The following is a 6,000-nucleotide window of genomic DNA, read 5'->3' as shown; positions in this document are numbered from 1 at the left end:
AGAGGAAGCCATCCCAGTTACAGCCTAAAGGTTGTGGGAGGAAAGAAACTTTAACTCCCCTCTAGTGATGCACAGAAGTCTGTCAGCTAGAAGGAAACCAAGGTTGGAAAGAAGGACTGAAAGATATGTGCCAGTGTCCAGCAATGGACTGGTTTCTTTTCCTTCTAGGCATGGTTACCTGGGGCTCCTCCATGGAAATGGCAGTTCGGCCAGAGGGAGAAGACAGAGTGCCCCAGGGCCCGTCAGCCTTGCTGCGATAGCTGGTAAGATGGGTCTGATCCCTGCGACCTCTGTGTCAGGGGCAGTCTGACTTGGACTGGTCACCTTTTCACTCAGTGCTTGGCCAAGGGGCTTCTTGTTATAATGGTTTTTGCCACCATCCTTCTTAAGGCGGCCTGGCTTTTGGCAGCAGCAGCAAGTGGGTTTAGTCCTTGAGCTCTTCTTGGAGCTCCAAAAATCAGACTTAGAGTCTACTCCTTGTAAGGCAGATACTTTCTCCTTACCTCCCTGGCCTCTTCCTATTTCAATTAGAAAAACTGAGCAGGCAATTTTCACTAAAGTATTAAGTGAACTATCTGGAGCAAAAGTCATCTTTTGTAGCTTTTTCCTAATATCAGGCTGACTGAGTAATAAATTTGTCTATAAGAATAATTCCCAGGGCTAGGGGTATAGCTCAGTGGCATAAGAGCCTGCCTGGCAAGTGCAAGGTCCTGAGTTCAATTCTTTTTGAGACAGGGTCTCGCTATGCAGTTCAGGCTGGCCTTGAGCTCACTTTATAGCCCAGGCTGGTCTGGAACTTGAAATGATCCTCCCACCTCAGCCTCCCAAGTGCTGTGATTACAGACGTGAGCCACCACACCCGGCCTGAGTTCAATTCTCAGTACAAAAAAAAGCACTAAAATAGTATACCCAGGTGTGGTGGTGCATGCCTGTAACAACAACACTGGGGAAGTTGAGGCAGGAGGATCACTGCAAATTTGAGACCAGCCTGGGCTACAAAGTGAGCTCAAAAGCAGCCTGAACTGTACAGCGAGACCCTGACTCAAAAAGACAAAGCTAACTAAATAAATAAATGCATGAATAATAAAGGAGAAATAAAAGAATCATGTGTCCTTCTATTAAATGAGGAGCCAGAGATGTATGTTTCATCAGTGCCCTCTGTAAATGATCTTAGAAGGCAGACGAATTCTCATCTTTCTCCTGATGAATAGTTAACTATTTAAAATAAATGAAGGGCTTTGTCCTTCTCAGAGCTTCGAGAATAAGTGTGAGCAAATGTTTCCTGTTTTAATCTCCCATCTTGCTGGTAGGTCACTAAACATCTTGTATAGGGACCACTTGGGCTCCTGTAAAAGGAAATGGTTGTTCCTCTGGCTGCCTGTTTCATGGCCTTCTAAAATTAGCAATATGATAGTCATCTCCAAATGCAATAGTAGCTTGTAATGCTGCTTGTCTCTCATTAAAGGTCAGTGTTGGATTTAAGGTTAACATTACATCTTTCCAGCCTAGCTATAGGTCTGAGTAAATCTTCTAAAGTCATTGATGTACGTATCAGGGTCATCTGAAAAATTTCCTAGTTCTATATTAATTTGCCTTAAGTCATTGAGAGAAAGAGATTTATGAATGGGGGTAGTCTAATTTTCCTGCTTACATTTACACTTTGAAAAGAAGAATGGGTTACCTTTTTCATGCAAAGAAAGTCTGAACATAAGGTAATTCTGACCATCTTCCCTCTTACAGTAAAATCCTGGTTGTGAAATAGTATTATAATCCATATCTTCCTCTTCATTCCACTTTGCCTTGAGGAGGTGGGCAGGCCATGCGTGGATGCAGAAAAATATTACACAGCTCTTTCTCAATATGTGAGGGTAGAACAATTTCTAGAGTTTAAAAATACATTTCAAAGGAGTGAGAGAGTTTGACATTGAATCTTCCACCTGCAAAACATCAAGTAAAAAATAGGTACCTCTTTTAATCCCTACTTGGTTTCCATATCCTCTTAAGGTCTCCCCTGAGGTAACCTCCTCCAGAGCTGATGGCTGCTATCTGGAGAGTGATCAGAAAATAGGTCACGTTGGACTAGCAACCCTTACTGATGTGCACCTTTACCTTTTCCAGAAATTCACAGTCTTAACTACAGCATGTTGTTTCTGAAGCGCAAGCTGTACTTGATTTCAGCCATAACAGTCATGTTTAAAGAAGGAAGCATTATTGACAACATTAAGCCAATAATCAAGAGACTTGAACAACTGCTTTCTAATTCCTTGAAAGAGAGTGAGGGGGAATAAATCAAAGGGCAAATGGGAAGTGTTTGGATCACTTTCCAGTCTGTAAAAGGGGTCAGCTCTAGAAGCAGAGGCAACTCATGGCCCAGAAAAGTCTTGGACCCTAGGGCTCAGAAAAAATCCTGGGTCCTAGAGGCTCAGAAAATCTCTTGGGCCCTTGGGCAAAGAATTCCGTGAGACATTTGTGCTTTCTACCTCGTCATCTTGGCAGCCTTTCTTAGCAGCAAGACAAGGTTAAGTTTTACTCAAAATCCACTCTAAAATTTCTGTGTCTCTAATCTGCAACACACTTATGAAACTCACAGGATAAAACCTGTACTCATCATCCAGCAAACACAACTTGCACATTAGTGAAAGTACTTCCCTCCCCTACACACGTAAATGATGGGACCCAAGCCTAGGAGGGGAGACTGCCAGGAGATTTGGGATTCTCTATTGAACTGAATGTATTTTAGTTCCTTAAATACTGTGCTTTAGGAAATACCTCCTTCTGGTCTCACCCCCGAAGCTAGTTCTTTCCACAAGGTCTCAGGTTCAGTTTCCTTTACCTGGGAGACTGAGTCCAGAACAGAAAGTGGGGACATCACTTTTATGGGTGTTCTCCTAGATGGGCAAAATCCCAGGGTCTCATCTGACCAGAGTCAGCATACGTGTTCCTGACCGAAAGTGGCTTCCCCTGTCTTTGACCTTAGCAAATGCTCATTTTTCTATGGGCTCAACTTAGAAGTTGTTAGTTGCTGGATAGAATGGAAAGGCTGATAGTTCACGTTCCTCCCTCTGTCATCTTTAGGAGAAAGATGCCTCCAAAAAGGAATGTACAAAGAGATAGGCAAAGGTCAGAAATGAGATTAGAAAAAGAAAATCTCTTCTACAATCACAGTGATACAATTTACCCATGAGTTATCATCCTCAGCCTGACAGGCAGGAGTAGGGGACTTCAGGAGCTAAGATTTCCTCAATACCAGTGGGAGATCAGACAAGAAAGGAAACTGAGACACAACAGTTCGACATTTCCTGGGAGAGTGTAGAGGGGGTATCAGGCCAGACCATCCCAGTGACACCTATACTCCAAGTCTTTAAAACAGCTGCTGGCCATTTGCCCTTTACCTGGCAGTGGAAGTCCTGTGATTTATTAAAGGCTTGTGTATTTTCTTTTCTTTTTTTTTTTTTTATCAGTACCGGGGATCAAACTCATGACCACCTGCTTGCAAAGCAGGTGCTTATGCCACTGAGCTAAATCCCCAGCGCTAAGCTTGTGTATTTTCTAAAAATAAACTAGATTTCATTAAAGACCCATTTTACAGCATTTCCTAAATTCACATTTTAGTCAGTACCCAAACCACTAGGGGACACTCTAACACTTCTTTCTAATAGTACTGCTGTCTAAAAAACCATGAAAGTTAAACAAGTCGAGCTGGGGATTTAGCTCAGCAGCTAAGCTCAAGGTTGTGAGTTCAATGTCCAGTACTAAAAAAAAAAAAAAAAAAAAAAAGTTAAAACAAGTCAAACGGGTCAAGCAAGGAGTACCAGTAAATTCAGCAACTAGTAAGCCTAAATGCAGCCTACACAGAACAGGAATAAAAGGCCTTGCTTGCAACAAGAAAATGTCCCATCCAAAAAAACCCAGCATAATCTTCCCATGTTCTCGGCTTAAAGGCTTAAATTTACTTTAACAAGAAACAATTTATTAATTAAAAAATATAGAAATGCAAGGTTGGGGAAATTAACAAATAAGGGTGACAATCTGTGGTTACCTCAATGAGTTACAGTCCATAATTATTAAACAAAAGCAAACTCTTAACTCCTTCCAATTCTGTTGGTGTGAACCATGTGCTTTTTCTTCCTCCTTCCTCTTCTTCTCCATTCCCCTCCCCTCTTTTCAACTTCTCTTTCCCTTCTTATTTAAACAAGCTTGTTATCCTGTTTTTCCTTCTAGTTTCTCTCTGTCTCTTTTTTTCTGGTACCGGGGATTGAACTCACAACCTCGCACTTGCCAGACACTCATGCCACTGGGTTAAATCCCCAGCCTATTGTTTTTTCCTCTGGTCTTTTCTTTCCTTCCCCCATTCCACTCCCTTGTTCCTCATTTTGTTTAAACATTTTCTTCCCATTTCTTAATATGTGTTATAAATTTTGTGCTTATTTATACATTCCATTTCTCACATCAGAGAAATGATGAGATATTTATACATGTGTCAGATTTATTTCACTTCAGAGTATGGTCTCGAGGTGCATCCATTTAGCTAGAAATGTCTCCAGTTTATCTGTTTTTATGACAGAGTGATATTCTATTGTATAAAAATAACCCTCACATCTTCGTTATCTGTTCATTAGTTGATAGGCGTTTGTGCTGTTTCTAAGATTTAGCTATTACAAACTGTGTTGCAATAAACATGGTGAACATATATCATTATGGTTTGGTGCTTTTAATTCTTTTGGAAAAATACCAAGAAGGGAAATAGGTAGCTCAGATGATTTAGTTCTCTGAGGACTCTCTACACTGATTTCTATAGTGATTGCACCAGTCTACACTCTCACCCACAGTGGAGAAGGGTTTCTTTTCCCAAATAGCCCCACTAGCATTTGTGATCAGTTGATTTCTTGATAATAGCCATTCTTTCTGAGGTGAGGTGGAATCTCCACATTATTTTAATTCACATCTCTCAAATCACCAGTGATGCTGAACATTTTCCCATATATTTATTTGCCTTTTCTAACTCTTCATCTTAGAAGTATATTCATTGGGGGCTGGGGATTTAGCTCAGTGGCATAAGCGCTTGCCTTGCAAGCAGGCAGTCAGTCTTGAGTTTGATCCCCGGTACCGATAAAATGGAAAAAGACCAAAAAAAGAAAAAAAAAAAGAAAGAAGTGTATTCATTTCAGATGGCCATTGTTGGAGTATGTCTTTCATTTGGGTTTGTTTGGTTTTGGTTTTGTAATGGGGATTGAACTCACAACCTCATGCTTGCCAGGCAGGTGCTTATGCTGCTGAGCTATATCCCCAGTTCTGGGAGTATGATTTTTTTTGAGTTCTTTTTGTATTCTAGATAGTAATCCTTTATCTGAGGTACAGCTGGCAAAAATTTCTTCCCACACTATGAGTTTTCTCTTCCCTCTGATGGCAGATGCTATGCAAAGGCTTTTTAATAAGATGACATCATCCCCTCTCCCAAAAAAAGATGACGTCCAGGTGTAGGTTGTTTGTGATAGTTCCTGTGTAACTGGGATTTCTTCATAAAGTCTTTGCCTACATGAGTGTCTTCCAGGGTTCTATATATTTTATCTTCCAGCAGATTTAGTTTTCTATGTTAGTTTTTAGATCTTTGAGCTATTTTGATTTTAGGTTAGTGCATGGTAAAACATATGGGTCCAGTTTTAATTTTTAGCATGTGGAAAGCCAATTTTTCCAGCTAGCTATTAAAATTAAAGAGGCTAGCTAGCTTGCAGGATAAGTGTTTGAGTCCTTTGTCAAAGGTAATGTGGCTGAGTGTATATTCTGGGTGGTTTCTACATCTTCCAATCTGTTGCATTGATCCTCAGGTCTGTCTTTTTTGTTGTTGTTGTTTGTTTTTGTTTTGCCATTACCATGCTATTTTTTTTCTCATCATAGAAGCTAACTTGAAGTCAGGGATTGTGATGCCCCCTGCCTTACTGTTGTTGCCCAGAATTGCTTTTGCTACTTTTTCCTACTTGGTCATGGAGTATAATCTTCTTG

Source organism: Cavia porcellus, unplaced genomic scaffold (genome assembly GCF_034190915.1).
Source record: "Cavia porcellus strain 051 isolate PalLab524CR breed Dunkin Hartley unplaced genomic scaffold, mCavPor4.1 scaffold_1, whole genome shotgun sequence".
NCBI lineage: Eukaryota > Metazoa > Chordata > Mammalia > Rodentia > Caviidae > Cavia > Cavia porcellus.
This window is presented reverse-complemented; position numbering follows the sequence as displayed.